The sequence below is a fragment of the Lepidochelys kempii genome, chromosome 28 (assembly GCF_965140265.1).
Source record: "Lepidochelys kempii isolate rLepKem1 chromosome 28, rLepKem1.hap2, whole genome shotgun sequence".
In the NCBI taxonomy this organism is placed as follows: Eukaryota; Metazoa; Chordata; order Testudines; family Cheloniidae; genus Lepidochelys; species Lepidochelys kempii.
This window is the reverse complement of record NC_133283.1, coordinates 6,096,795-6,112,134: the sequence shown is the minus strand read 5'-3', so window position 1 is coordinate 6,112,134 and position 15,340 is coordinate 6,096,795. Positions and strand designations below refer to the sequence as shown.

At 59.3% G+C, this 15,340-nt stretch overlaps 1 protein-coding gene, 3 non-coding genes and 1 pseudogene across 4 annotated transcripts in view; 1 reads left to right on the top strand and 4 right to left on the bottom strand.

The window, feature by feature from the left end:
- Positions 1-15,340, bottom strand: part of LOC140904192 (uncharacterized) — a 187,078-nt pseudogene that overhangs the window by 41,700 nt on the left and 130,038 nt on the right.
- LOC140904197 (uncharacterized) overlaps positions 1-15,340 on the top strand; it is a 155,352-nt gene that overhangs the window by 94,165 nt on the left and 45,847 nt on the right. The gene's annotated exons all lie outside the window — the stretch shown is intronic.
- TRNAS-GCU (transfer RNA serine (anticodon GCU)) lies at positions 3,040-3,121 on the bottom strand. Its single transcript has one exon. It is a non-coding gene; the product is annotated as a tRNA-Ser (tRNA).
- TRNAS-GCU (transfer RNA serine (anticodon GCU)) lies at positions 5,805-5,886 on the bottom strand. The gene has a single exon. It is a non-coding gene; the product is annotated as a tRNA-Ser (tRNA).
- TRNAS-GCU (transfer RNA serine (anticodon GCU)) lies at positions 10,615-10,696 on the bottom strand. Its single transcript has one exon. It is a non-coding gene; the product is annotated as a tRNA-Ser (tRNA).

The window sequence follows — 15,340 nt, the reverse complement described above, 5'->3', positions numbered from 1 at the left end:
GCCCCTCACTCCCGACCCGCAGCCCCCTGCTCCCCCAGCCCTGCCCCCCCCAGCTCTGCCCGTGCCCCTCACTTCCGACCCGCAGCCCCCTGCTCCCCCAGTCCTGCCCTCCCCAGCTCTGCCGGTGCCCCTCACTCCCGACCCGCAGCCCCCTGCTAGGCCAGCCCTGCCCCCCCCAGCTCTGCCCGTGCCCCTCACTCCTGACCCGCAGCCCCCTGCTAGGCCAGTCCTGCCCCCCCAGCCCTGCCCGTGCCCCTCACTCCTGATCCGCAGCCCCCTGCTAGCCCAGCCAGTGCCCCTCACTCCCGACCCGCAGCCCCCTGCTCCCCCAGCCCTGCCCTCCCCAGCTCTGCCGGTGCCCCTCACTCCCGACCCGCAGCCCCCTGCTCCCCCAGCCCTGCCCCCCCCAGCTCTGCCGGTGCCCCTCACTCCCGACCCGCAGCCCCCTGCTAGCCCAGCCCTGCCCCCCCCAGCCCTGCCCGTGCCCCTCACTCCTGATCTGCAGCCCCCTGCTCCCCTAGCCCTGCCCCCCCCAGCCCTGCCCGTGCCCCTCACTCCCGACCCACAGCCCCCTGCTCCCCCAGCCCTGCCCGTGCCCCTCACTCCCGACCCGCAGCCCCTGCTCCCCCAGTCCTGCCCTCCCCAGCTCTGCCGGTGCCCCTCACTCCCGACCCGCAGCCCCCTGCTAGGCCAGCCCTGCCCCCCCCAGCCCTGCCCGTGCCCCTCACTCCCGACCCACAGCCCCCTGCTCCCCCAGCCCTGCCCGTGCCCCTCACTCCCGACCCGCAGCCCCTGCTCCCCCAGCCCTGCCCCCCCCCCAGCCCTGCCGGTGCCCCTCACTCCTGATCCGCAGCCCCTGCTCCCCCAGCCCTGCCCCCCCCAGCCCTGCCCATGCCCCTCACTCCCGACCCGCAGCCCCCTGCTAGGCCAGTCCTGCCCCCCCAGCCCTGCCCGTGCCCCTCGCTCCCGACCCGCAGCCCCCTGCTAGGCCAGTCCTGCCCCCCCCAGCTCTGCCGGTGCCCCTCACTCCCGACCCGCAGCCCCCTGCTCCCCCAGCCCTGCCCTCCCCAGCTCTGCCGGTGCCCCTCACTCCCGACCCGCAGCCCCCTGCTCCCCCAGCCCTGCCCCCCCCAGCTCTGCCGGTGCCCCTCACTCCCGACCCGCAGCCCCCTGCTCCCCCAGCCCTGCCCTCCCCAGCTCTGCCGGTGCCCCTCACTCCTGATCCGCAGCCCCCTGCTCCCCCAGCCCTGCCCCCCCCCAGCTCTGCCGGTGCCCCTCACTCCTGATCCGCAGCCCCCTGCCCCCCCAGCCCTGCCCCCGACAGCTCTGCCGGTGCCCCTCACTCCCGACCCGCAGCCCCCTGCCAGCCCAGCCCTGCCCCCCCAGCCCTGCCCGTGCCCCTCACTCCCGACCCGCAGCCCCCTGCTCCCCCAGCCTTGCCCCCCACAGCTCTGCCGGTGCCCCTCACTCCCGACCCGCAGCCCCCTGCTAGCCCAGCCCAGCCCCCCCAGCTCTGCCCATGCCCCTCACCTCTGATCCGCAGCCTCTGCTCCCCCAGCCCTGCCCCCCCCAGCTCTTCCGGTGCCCCTCACTCCCGACCCGCAGCCCCTGATAGCCCAGCTGGTGCCCCTCACTCCCGACCCACAGCCCCTACCAGCCCAGCCAGTGCCCCTCACTCCCGACCCGCAGTCCCCTGCTCCCCCAGCCCTGGCCCCCCCAGCTCTGCCGGTGCCCCTCACTCCCGACCCGCAGCCCCTGATAGCCCAGCTGGAGCCCCTCACTCCCGACCCGCAGCCCCCTGCTCCCCCAGCCCTGTCCCCCCAGCCCTGCCGGTGCCCCTCACTCCCGACCCGCAGCCCCTGATAGCCCAGCTGGAGCCCCTCACTCCCGACCCGCAGCCCCCTGCTCCCCCAGCCCTGCCCCCCCCAGCCCTGCCCATGCCCCTCACTCCTGATCCGCTGCCCCGGCTCCCCCAGCCCTGACCCCCCAGCTCTGCCAGTGCCCCTCACTCCCGACCCGCAGCCCCTGCCAGCCCAGCCCTGCCCCCCCCAGCTCTGCCGGGTGCCCCTCACTCCTGATCCGCAGCCCCCTGCTCCCCCAGCCCTGCCCCCCCCAGCCCTGCCGGTGCCCCTCACTCCCGACCCGCAGCCCCCTGCTCCCCCAGCCCTGCCCCCGCCAGCTCTTCCGGTGCCCCTCACTCCCGACCCGCAGCCCCCTGCTCCCCCAGCCCTGCCCCCCCCAGCTCTGCCGGTGCCCCTCACTCCCGACCCGCACCCCTGCTAGCCCAGCCCTGCCCCCCCCAGCCCTGCTGGTGCCCCTCACTCCCGACCTGCACCCCCTGGTAGCCCAGCCCAGCCCTGCCCCCCAGCTCTGCCGGGTGCCCCTCACTCCCGACCCACACCCCCTGCTAGCCCAGCCCTGGGCTCCCCCCAGCTCTGCCGGTGCCCCTCACTCCTGAACCGCAGCCCCTACCCCCCCAAGGTGTGGTGTTGGGGGGCTGAATGAGTCTGGAGTCCCAGCTCCTCTGCTCTGGGTCCCCCGAGTCTCTTTAGAAAACGAGGACTTTCTCTGCCCTCCGCTCAGGCGAGAGACTCCAGGCAGTGATACCGACTGATCTGGGTCCTTTGGTTCGCTGGGTGCAAGCAAACAGGTGTTTTAACGACGCTACATGGAAATGGTCACATGTCGGAGCAAGGACTGTCGGCCCCACTGAAGGACGGGGGGTGCTATGCCGGGAAGCAGTGACTGGGAAAGATTTGGGGGGTCCTGGTGAATAATCAGCCGAATGCCATGCCTGCCCAATGCCATGGTGTTTAGCAGTATTGAAGGGTGTGGGGAGCCAGACGGGCCCAGGTAGCAAGCCGGTGCCTGTCAGGGTAATTTAAACCATCCAACACCTGGGCCTGCCAAGGCTGGCCTGTGTTTTGAGTCTCCGAAGCAGGGATCCAGCAGGCTCGCTGGTGAGGTTTGTCGTGTTCTGCGTGTAGGGGCCTGTCCCTGGACCGAAGATGGGCGTATGGGAAGGAGACTAAAATCATCCGATGGGGATGGGATTTGAACCCACACGTGCAGAGCGCAATGGATTAGCAGTCCATCGCCTTAACCACTCGGCCACCCCATCTGAGCCATGCACCCACCTCCTGGCCTGCACCTCTCGCCCCTCGCTGCTGCGGCTCTGCTAGGGTGACCAGATGTCCCGATTTTCTAGGGACAGTCCCGATTTTTGGGTCTTTTTCTTATATCGGCTCCTATTACCCCCACCCCCACCCCATGTTTGCTGTCTGGTCACCCTCGGCTCGGCCTCCACCTCAGGGTGCTTCTCTGGTTCCCTCTGGTGCAGCTCTGCGCCCCGCACAGTGTCCACCGGCTTTTTGTGAGAAGCAGGAAATGCGGGCGGGGCTGTCGTTGAACTGAAGGAGGGAGGCGGTTGTTGGGGAGAGAAGCGAGAACCATGAAAGTGGCCAACAAATATGACACCAGAGAGAACCAGCCCGTTGCTTTAGCTACTTGGGCACCTTGCTGATGGATTTGCTGTCATTGAATTGTTGCCATGGCCTCTGCTGCCCATAACATCTCCCCCAGCTCCTTGCCTGGCTGAGGAGGGGAGGGTTTGGCTTTTTGTAAAACTGTCTCCGTGTGACTGTAAAGTGAAAGGAAGAAAACTCCCAAGTCCCTCCTGGCGCAGGGAGCCAGGTTTGCTGCTCGTAGTCTGAATTTCACAGTTTTCCAAGTCTGGGAGTGTCCAAGAACAACATTTCTAATGGGAAGGTGGATGCAGAGCAGTTAAACTGGAGATGTCCAGACCTCCCTTGGGGTCAGGATTGGAAATTAATAATATTTTACGGATCGTCTTGGAAATTTGCCTTTAGTGAGAAGGTTTGTCTCTGTTCTTATGTCATAATACGGTGTTATTTAGAGGAATCCATAATTAATTTTAATGTAAATAACTCATCTGTAAACTTTATTTAATCATAACAATAGTGTTGCCTTTATTTCCCTTCCCGATGCAACAGTGGACTGAACTTTGTGGCTGTCTGGAAAGTGCAGGGAGATTAAACCTGGGGAATTTGGGCTCTGTATGTGTGCGTCGATGTTTTACTCTCGCAGTTCCCTGCACACACTGAAAGAGACAGATCTAAGGGCTGGTCTCCACCGGGATCTTACACTGGCAAAGCTGTGTCTCTTGCGGGGTGTGAAAAATCCACACCCCTGAGCAACGTAGTTAAGCTGACCTAAGCCCTGGTGTAGACAGCGCTAGGTGGATGGAAGAATTCCTCTGTTAACCCCACGGGGAAGTGAATTAACTAGAGGGACAGGACCACTCCTCCCATCCCCGCAGTGAGCGGCGACGGGGAAGTGCCGTGATGTTTTAAGTGTAGACAGCCCAAGAGTCAGGCCCAGCCTGGCGCGGGTTGGCCTGAGGGATGCTCAGGCAGTAAAACTGCAGGCCGCCCGACTCGAGCCCTCCCACGGCTGGCGGGATTCAAACCCGCGCGGGGAGACCCCGAGGGATGGACACTCGAGCACCTTAACCACTCGGCCACAGCTCCCGGGCTCCCGGGCTGGTCTCTCTGTGCCGTGGCTCTGTTCTCACCGCACGCTCCTGGCCCGTTCTTTGCTCAGACCAGCTTCCCCGGCACCCTCACGGCTGGGCGGGTGTGCGAGTGGGTCCAGGGCTGAGCAGCAGGCATTCCTGCCGGTCTCCCTCCTGGCTGGAGCGTGAGTCTATGGTTCATGCCATGGCTGTAGATTCATCCCCTCCCCCTTGGCCATTCAGTCTGTCTCGTGTCGTATCATAGAAGGGGGGGAAGGAGAGAGAAACATCCCAGAGGGAGGTGGCCCCTCCCTGCACATACACACGCTAGTGTCACCCCGGCAGGGGCAATTCTTCCTTGGCATAGTCTGCCCCCTGCACGGCCCTGCCCAGGGCAGGATTGTCGGAGGGCCCAGCCCCATCAGCGGCTGCCGTCGGAGCAGGGGGGTGCCGAGCCGCTCCGGGGGATCAGCCTGGCTGAGCCCCAGCAGGTCTTTGCGTGCTGTTCCCTTTGCAATGGAGAAAGAGCTGGCTCATGTCCTGTTCCTGGGTCGGTACAAAGAAAATCGCCGTTCTCTCTCCAACAGTGGCCCCCGTGGGGCAGAGTCCTGGTAACCCCAAGTCGGCTGGGCCCAGGATTCCTGGGTGGGGGGCTCGACCCCCCCCATCTTGACATAGCACAGAGGCTAGGGTGTGCCCACCCCGGGATGCGCTCTCCACTCTGGGCGCTTCCCGGACCCACTGATCATTGCATAAAGCTCGAAGCAAATGCAATTTATTCAACAGCGACCAATTAAAAAATAAGGGGGAAATTGCAAAGGTCTCTGGTTAGCCTGCCCGCCCCATCAATCACGCTGACTGGAAGTGTTGGCCTCTCCACCAGGACTGTCAGTCAATCATGGGGTCCTGATTCCCCATCCGCCTGTCCCTGTTCCTTTGGGACTGGGAGCTAGCCAAGCAAAACCCCCGCACTGAGTTTTAGTAAAGGGCCAACAGTCCCCTTAGACTATCAGAAAGTGTGACATTAATTCCCACTGGGCACGTTTCTGCCCCGTTCCCAGGTGCGAGGCACGGCTGGCCCCGGTGTCAGGTTGGGGCCTGTCAGTGCAAATTAAACCAGCCTGCAGCTGGGCCTGCCAAGGCCGAGTCAGAGGAGCAGGGATCCCGCAGCTTCGCTGGGGAGGTTTGTGGTTTTGTGAAGGTTTCTGTGCATGCGGGGGCCTGTCACTGAACTGAAGAGGGTCATATGGGAAGGAGCCTAAAAAGCGCCCGACGAGGGTGGGATTTGAACCCACGCGTGCAGAGCACAATGGATTAGCAGTCCATCGCCTTAACCACTCGGCCACCTCATCTGAGCTGCTCATTTAGATTTAACACTTCCCAAAGTCAGTGCTGCTGGGAAACTTTTTGCCAGCTCGCCGGCTGGCCAGGACGGGAACGTTTGGCTATTTAAGAAAGTTTTCGGTGCTACTGTAGAAGTCTAAGTGCAATGAACCCCCACCGTCCCCGCCCCCCCCCCCCCAAATACCCCTTGCAGGTGCAGAGACGGGTTCGCTGTGCAACGTCTGTATTTCGGAAATGGCCACATCCGCCAGCGTCCAAATCAGCACTTCGAATGGGGAGATGGACATGGACCAATTAACCCGCAGGGGCCCAGAGCGCTCACAGAGGGGTGGAGGGAATTCAGACCAGCTGGAGGGTGGTCTGGGACATTAGCCTCTCCTGGGAAAAGCAGTCTCTTTTCTGCCTGGTGGCTGTTCTGAGGAATGATTGTTTTACAAGAGAAATGGGGTCATTCGGTTATTTTTCGGAGTCGCTGCTTCCCAGGCTAGGCTCCCGCAGCCTCTGAGTATGGCCTGCATTCGCCGTTCCTAGATGAATGAACTTACCCTTATTACACATGGATTGTTGGCTTGCACCCGGCTTACCAAGCACTCCAGGCTGGGTCTGTCTCAATTTTCTCTCCTGAGCTCCGTGCACAGAAAGACCCTGGTTTTTTAGCTGCCTCCAGACCCACTAACCCCCCGGGCTGCGGCACCGCCCCCCAACCCCAACCCCCACCCATTGTCCTGTGTTCTCTGCCGCACCCGAGCCCCTCCAGCTGACAGCCCTTCGCTCCTGCATGGGGTGCCCTGTCCCCCCTGGCTTGCTCATTGCCTTGCTTGGACTCTGCAGCTAAGGCAGGCAGCATTCAAACCTGCACAGAGCTGGCCCGGTGGAGTTGAAGTCCAACACCGCCAGGCAGCTGCAGCCAAGGAAACAGCCCGTGGAGACTGAACCCAGCCTGCCTGCCCGCAAAGCGCCCGCACACAGTCCCCCGAGGTGCCCCCCACACAGAGCGCCTGGGGATCCGAGCGAGGGAGAAGCCACCCGCCTTGCCCACAGCCTTGGTCCCCCAGGGACCCGTGCCCCTGAGCCAGCCTGGGGCTGGGGGCCGAGCTGGCCTGACTCAGGCCTCAGAGACAGGTGTAAACGCAGCCACTCAGCCAGGAGGAGACTGGCCACCTCCTTGCGCTGAGTGACGCTCACACACCACAGCCACGAAGGCACCAGGCCCCGGCGGTGCTGCCTGGTGGTGGAGGGAAGGGTCAGGGTGGGGGGCGCCTCCCCATGGCAAAGAGGAGACTCACTCTCCATGAATTCACAGGGCAGAAGCGCGCTGTTTCTTTCCTTAGGTTGTGGCCCGTTTCACTCCCTTCTATTACACTTGTAGACATTTACACGGAAATGGTATTTTCCTGGGAGAGGCCCGGGAGCAGCAGCTGCATTCACTGAGTCAGAGAAAAAGTAACGGGCAAGGACTGACATATTTCTCAGACACCCTGCACTTTGGACAGTGGGAAAACGTGGAACAGCACCCTTGGGTGCCGCCATCCCCATTGACTGAGCCAAGTCCCATGAGCATGTATGAGTCCTTCCTTCCTAGCAGGGAAAACCTCCTGCCCCTCTCCTGCCTCCTACCCCACCAGGAGCAGAGTCTGCAGCTGGGCAGTCTGTTCCCATTTCCTCCCTTCGTTCACACGGCTCTGGGATTCTGTCCAGCTCCCGCCCGCCTTGGCCCGACTCTCCATGAGCTGTGGGGACGGGGACCTTGAGCGAGAGAGAGAGAGCTGTTCATGGGAGGGAGGCTGTGACATCTCGGTACACATTTCACCCTGTTCGAATAAATGTTTTCCTCTGAGGCTGAATTTAAAGGAAGCTCAAGGACTCAAGCTCATGGCTCCACCGGAAAAACGTCTTGTGTGCAGCTAAGGTTTTGTGACAAATATTTTTCGTAAAAAGCCAGGGACAGGTCACGGGCAACAGACAAAAACTCACGGAAGCCCGTGACCTGTCCCTGGCTTTCACGAAAAATATCCCTGAGAAAAGGGAGGAGGTGGGCTCACACCCATGGCTGCTGGGGGTCCTGGGTCCCCCACTGCTGCAATGCATGAGAACTCTGGGGTCCCCCTGCCTATAGGGCTGGGCAGCTGCGGGGTCCCCCCACCCAGGCAGGGGCTGGGAGCTGCGGGGCAGGGGCTGGCAGAAAACGTCACAGAGGTCAATGGAAATGGCGGTCGCAGCCGGAGACAGGAGCCCAGCCCTTTAGGCTGGGTGCTCTGAGAGCCGTCGGGGTGACTTGGAAAAGCTCAGGGCTGCGGCTGAAAGATCGGGCGTTTGATGCCACAAAAGAGTGGCTCCAGGAGCGGTAGGGCCTGCAAGCTGCCGGGGCTGGCTAAGGCAGAGGGGGCAGGCAGCAGCCCGGCGAGCCGGGTCTCCGTGAGATAGGCTGGCTGGGTTGGGGAGGAACGCAGGCTGGGAGAGCGAGATACAAGGCGGAAGTAGAGTAGACTCATAGACGATCAGGGTTGGAAGGGACCTCAGGAGGTCATCTAGTCCCACCCCCTGCTCAAAGCAGGACCGATCCCCGACTAAATCGTCCCAGCCAGGGCTTTGTCAAGCCTGACCTTAAAAACCTCTAAGGATGGAGATTCAACCACCTCCCTGGGGAACCCGTTCCAGTGCTTCACCACCCTCCTAGTGAAATAGTGTTTCCCAATATCTAACCTAGACCTCCCCCACTGCAACTAGAGACCATTGCTCCTTGTTCTGTCATCTGCTACCATTGAGAACAGTCTAGATCCATCCTCTCTGGAACCCCCTTTCAGGTAGTTGAAAGCAGCTATCAAATCCCCCCTCATTCTTCTCTTCCGCAGACTAAACAATCCCAGCTCCCTCAGCCTCTCCTCATAAGTCATGTGTTCTAGACCCCTAATCATTTTTGTTGCCCTTCGCTGGACTCTCTCCAATTTATCCACATCCTTCTTGTAGTGTGGGGCCCAAAACTGGACACAGTACTCCAGATGAGGCCTCCCCAATGTCGAACAGAGGGGAACGATCACGTCCCTCGATCTGCTCGCTATGCCCCTACTTATACATCCCAAAATGCCATTGGCCTTCTTGGCAACAAGGGCACACTGCTGACTCATATCCAGCTTCTCGTCCACTGTCACCCCTAGGTCCTTTTCTGCAGAACTGCTGCAGAGCCATTCGGTCCCTAGTCTGTAGCGGTGCCTGGGATTCTTCCGTCCTAAGTGCAGGACTCTGCCCTTGTCCTTGTTGAACCTGAGTGACGAGAGGTTGACGGCAGGCAGCTGTGCTCAGCCGCAGTGGGAAACGGGGGGAAGTAACTTCTCAGCACCCTGACTCTGCAGAGCGACTGTGACAATGTGTGACGCTCCCCTCCCGCACTGTGACTCCAGGGTGCGTGAGGGGAGGGGACGGTCATAGGACAGGTTGGGGGGTATCACATTGGGGTTCAACTCCCCCTAATGGGACAGAGGCTGCTGCGGGAGTCTTGCAGTGACGGGGCCAAACTATGCACACACACCTGCTGATGACGGGTTCGGCTCGCTAACGCCCCAAAGCCGTGCAGACGGAGGCGGGTCCATTTTCATCGGCTGAGTCAGATGCCACCAGCAGACGGCTGAGTTTCTATTTTGGTGGTTCGGGTTCTGTAGTTTCCGCATCGGAGCGTTGCTCTTTTAAGTCTTCTGACAGCATGCGCCATGCCCCGTCCCGCTCAGATTTTGGAAGGCACTTCAGATTCTTAAACCTTGGGTCGAGTGCTGTGGCTGTCTTTCGAAATCTCACATTGGAACCCCCTTTGCGTTTCGTCAACTCTGCTGTGAAGGTTTTTAAATGAGTGTCGTCAGCATGGATGCATGTCCTCTGGGATGGTGGCCGAAGCGTGACGAGGCATGCATACACTGAGAATGTAATACTTTGCAATGCCGGCCACAACAGTGCCATGCGAACGCTTGTTCTCACTTTCAGGTGACACTGTAAAGAAGAAGCCGGCAGCATTATCTCCCGTAAATGCAAACAAACTTGTTTGTCTGAGCAACTGGCTGAACAAGAAGAAGGACTGAGTGGACTTCTGGGCGCTAAAGGTTTCCATGGTTTTGTTTTTGAGGGCAGTTATGTAACAAAAAAACACATCTGTAAGTTGCACTTTCACAATAAAGAAATTGCACAACACTACCTGTCTGGGGGGGAATTGAAAAAAAAAACCCGATTCCTTTTGTTTCTCTTTTTGACAGTGTAAATCCTTGTAATGAAATATAATAATATAAAGTGAGCATTGGACACTTTGTGTTCTGTGTTGTAATTGAAATCAATGTATTTGAAAATGTAGAAAAACATCCAAAAGTATTTATAATACATTTCAATTGGTATTCTATTAGTGTTTAACAGTGCGATTAAAATGGAGTAAGGATGCTCAAGCACCAGATCTGCAAAAAACAGAAATCGAATGCTTCTGTCGTTGGCAAGATTTGAACCTGGGTGGATAGACCACCATGGATTTCTGCCCCCTGCAAGGTCCTGCCTAAGGCTGGATTGTCGCACACAGGCTGGCCCAGGTATGAAGCCTGGTGCCTGTCAGCGTAATTTAAACCATCCAACACCTGCCTCTGCCAGCCCCCCGCCCCGTGGGCCTGATAAGGCCGGCTTGTGTTTGGAGTCGAGATGCAGCAGGCTCGCTGGTGAAGTTTGGTGTTGCGTGGAGATGGGTGTGTGGGAAGGAGACTAAAACCATCCGATGGGGATGGGATTCGAACCCACGCGTGCAGAGCACAATGGATTAGCAGTCCATCGCCTTAACCACTCGGCCACCCCATCTGAGCTGCTTGTTTAGATTTAACACTTCCCAAAGTCAGTGCTGCTGGGAAACTTTTTGCCAGCTCACTGGCTAGCCGGGGAGGGACAGGACAGGCAAGTTTGGCTGTTAAAAAGAAGTTCTCTGTGCCATTGTACAAGACTAAATGGGATGAACAAAGCCCAAAAGACCCGCTGGGTGAGCAGAGAGGGGTTCCAGGTCACCCCGGAGCTCACCCGAGCGGTAAGGGGCTGGGCGGACCCTCCTCCGCTGAGGGTCGCCCTGCCTGTCTCCTAGCCCCGGGCTTAATTCCCGTCCGGCCACCAGGTCACCCCGCCCCGGCGGTAAGAGGCTGGGCGGGTTGCTGTTCAAAGTCTCTGTTTCAGAAATGGCCACGTCTGAGGATGTCCCAGAGCATGATTCCTAGTGGAAAGATGCCCGTGGAGTACACACAGAGCCCCGGTGGGGGTGGGAATGCCCACCGTTTGGAGGGTCGTTTCAGAGATTAGCTTTTACTGACGAAATTGGTCTCTGTTCTGATTTCGCCGTCTGGTGAAATAATGGGACCTCGTGCAGCGCAGACAGGGGATCCCCCGGTTTGGGACCCAGTTTCAACAATTGTGAAGCAAGGTATTGCAGATACGCAAGGTGGAAATTAGCAAATCTAGGGGCTGCTAACTCGCGTTCTGCTCACCCTGGGCTGACACTGCATTGGAGACACACCCCGAGAGTGCCTCTGTACTATGAGAAGAGCCCTGCGGCCTGGCTCATCTGGCTTGGGCTCCTGGGGCTCAGGCTGTGGGGCTAAAAACGGCAGGGTAGATATTTGGGCTCAGGCTAGAGCCTGGGCTCGGAGACCCTCACCCCTCGTGGGGGCTCAGAGGCTGGGTTCAAGCCCGTGTGTCTCCACTGTAAATTTATAGCCCTGCAGCCCCAGAAGCCTGAGCCAGCTGCCCCGGGCTTTGAGACAGGTGCCCTGGGTGTTCTCATCGCAGTGTAGACAAGATGCTAGGATACGTCTACACTGCAATAAAACGTCACCACATCTGGCATGTTTCACCTGACTGTGGCTCACCAGGCGTGGGCTAAGGGGCTATGAATTTGCAGTGAAGCCTTTCTGTTGTTTCATTTTTTTCCGCCGTCTCTGCTGCCTGGCACATTCCCCCCCCCCCCCCCGCCCCTGTTTGTTGGCTGGCTGAGGAGGGGAGGGCTTGGCTTTTTATTAGGGCTGTCAATTAATCTCAGTTAACTCAAGCGATTAACTCAGAACAAACAAATTCACTCAATTAAAAAATGAATCACGATGAATCAGAGTTTTAACCACACTTTTAAACAATAACCGAATAGCAAGGTAACTTTGTTATAAATATTTTTGGATGTTTTTCTACATTTTCAAATATATTGATTTCAACTGCAGCACAAAATCCAAAGCATACAGTGGAATGGTGGCCGAAGCACGAAGGGGCCTACAAATGTTTAGCGTATCTGGCACGTAAATACCTTGCAATGCCAGCTACAACACTGCCATGCGAACCCCTGGTCTCACTTTCTGGTGACATTGCCTAACGGTGCGATTTAAAATGTAATCGTGATGATTTTTTTAATCTTGAGATTAATCACAATTAGTTTTTGTAATCCTTTGACAGCCCTACAGTTCATAAACATTTCTCTGTGTTATTGGAAAGGACGAAGCGAAAGGAACAAAACTCCCAAATCCCTCCTGGTGCGGGGAGCCAGGTTTGCTGCTCATAGTCTGAATTTCACAGATTTCCGAGCCTGGGAATGTCCAAGAACGGCATTTCTCCTGGGAAGGTGGAGGCAGAGCGGTTAAACTGGAGATGCCCAGATCTCCTAAGGGGCGGATTAGAAATTAATAATATTTTGCAGATCGTTTGAGAAATTCGCCTTTCGTGACAAGGTTTGTCTCTGTTCTTATTTAATGCTAGGGTGTTGTTTTGAGGAATCAGTAATTAATTTTAATGGAAATAACTAATCTCTAAACTTCATTTAATCAATCAGAAAAATAGCATTACCTTTATTTTCCCTCCCTATGCAAGAATGAACTGAATTTTGTGACTTTCTGGAAGATTAAACCTGGGGAATTCGGGCTCTGTATGTGTGCGTCGATGTTTTACTCTCGCAGTTCCCTGCACACACTGAAAGAGACAGATCTAAGGGCTGGTCTCCACCGGGAACTCACACTGGCAAAGCTGTGTCTCTTGCGGGGTGTGAAAAATCCACACCCCTGAGCAACGTAGTTAAGCTGACCTAAGCCCTGGTGTAGACAGCGCTAGGTGGATGGAAGAATTCCTCTGTTAACCCCACGGGGAAGTGAATTAACTAGAGGGACAGGACCACTCCTCCCATCCCCGCAGTGAGCGGCGACGGGGAAGTGCCGTGATGTTTTAAGTGTAGACAGCCCAAGAGTCAGGCCCAGCCTGGCGCGGGTTGGCCTGAGGGATGCTCAGGCAGTAAAACTGCAGGCCGCCCGACTCGAGCCCTCCCACGGCTGGCGGGATTCAAACCCGCGCGGGGAGACCCCGAGGGATGGACACTCGAGCACCTTAACCACTCGGCCACAGCTCCCGGGCTCCCGGGCTGGTCTCTCTGTGCCGTGGCTCTGTTCTCACCGCACGCTCCTGGCCCGTTCTTTGCTCAGACCAGCTTCCCCGGCACCCTCACGGCTGGGCGGGTGTGCGAGTGGGTCCAGGGCTGAGCAGCAGGCATTCCTGCCGGTCTCCCTCCTGGCTGGAGCATGTGTCTATGGTTCATGCCATGGCTGTAGATTCATCCCCCCCCTTGGCCATTCAGACAGCCCCTTTCCCCATCATATCTCGCCGGCACGCCAGTGATTCCAACGGCAGGGGTCAGGGTTTCTCCTGGGCACTGAGCTTTTTCAGGGGGTTGGAGGCCTTTTGTTCCATCCTTGACATATCACGGAATAACAGCAGCAGCATGAAGAAAGAGGGGAGCGAAGGTCTCGCCGCCAGGGATGCAGGTGGCCGCGTCCCCTCTGCCTGCCCAGTGCCATTGCAGGACGGAAGGGTTCAACGGAGTTCAATGCCCGGGCTCGGACAAGAGACACGGGGAGGTTTTGCTGTTCAGGGATCTGTGCAAGGGAAATTGTGTCTCTGTGTGAAACTGGGGAGGGAAATGAAACACCCCCATGGTGGCGCAGTGCCCTAAGGAAAGAAGGTGAAGGACTCAGGCTGAGAACTGAATTAACTCCACTCACCTGGGTTAGGAACATTTATCATAGATATCATAGAATAGCAGGGTGGGAAGGGACCTCAGGAGGTGTCTAGTCCAACCCCCTGCTCAAAGCAGGACCAAGCCCCAATTTTTGCCCCACACCCCTAAATGGCCCCCTCAGGGATTGAACTCACAACCCCGGGTTGAGCAGGCCCATGCTCAAACCATTCGTTTATTCTGAGCACATAGTTGGAAATGGGACATTAATTCAGACCGGGGGAGGGCAGGGCCGAGGCTTCTTTAGCTCTCTGTAAAGACGGGACCTTGATTCCCAGGAAGGGCGAGAGGCAAAGCCCAGAGCTGCCTTTAGTCCCCGGCTGGGCTCTCCTGGGCGGTGGCAAAGTCCCTTGTTCGCTGCTGATCCCATGGGATCCTTTTGCTGCAAAGGCTCCAGGGTCCTGGGTGCAGGGAGGGGGTCACTGCCCGACCTGCCATGCCCGGGGGGGACCCTGGAAGGAAAGGAAAGGAAGGGGCAGAGAACGGAGAGGACAGAAAGAGAGCGAAAAGCCCTCTTCTCTCTGCCCTTCCCCGCTCGTAAGGGGGGAAACTCCCCACAGCCCGACGCTGGCTCGCCCCGAGCAGGGACAGACGTCCCAGGGAGAGCAAAGACGGCCAGAGCCGGAGGTTTCCCTCCCGGACGCGCGGAGACCTGGCTCGGGGGGGGCCAGGCGCGGGAGAAATTAGGGGCTGCTTTCGCACAGGCCCGGAGGGGAGCTGCCGGGACCCAGCTGGGGCGCGGGGGTGGCCTGGGCTCTGTGGGGGGGTTGCGGCAGAGAGCAGGGCCACGCCAGGAGGCGGGGTGGCCGTGGGGTCAGAGCTGGGGCGGGGGGGGGAAGATAGCTGCAGCTGCCCCTGCTTCTGCCCCCCTCCCCCCCGCAGCTGCCCCGCGCCTGCCCCCTCCCCCCTGCAGCTGCCCCCCAGGCCTGGCCCGGGCCAAGCTGAGCCCCGGAGCCTCCTGGCTGCAGCGCGTGGGTCGGGGGGCCCCCCCGGGTTTCCGCTGAGCCGGGGGTCGGGGGGGCAGGAGCCTGCGCTGCTCCGTGGGGGTCGGGAATGGGGGGGGGGCTGCGGGGGCTGGACGGGGCCAAACTCGGGCAGGTGAGAGCAGAGCGTCAAGGGACCGCGCCCCTTGTGCGACCCTCCCCCAGCGCGCACCCCCCCCCACACACAAACACACAGACATACACACACAGCCCCCCCCACCCCCCCCACACACACACCCACACACCCACACATACACACAGCCCCCCCCCACACCCCTCACACACACAGACACCCCCCCACACCCCTCCCCCCCACACACAGCCCTATCCCCCCACACACCCCACCCCCCACCCCACACACACAAACACACAGACATACACACACAGCCCCCCCCACCCCCCCACACACACACCCACCCCCCCACACATACACAC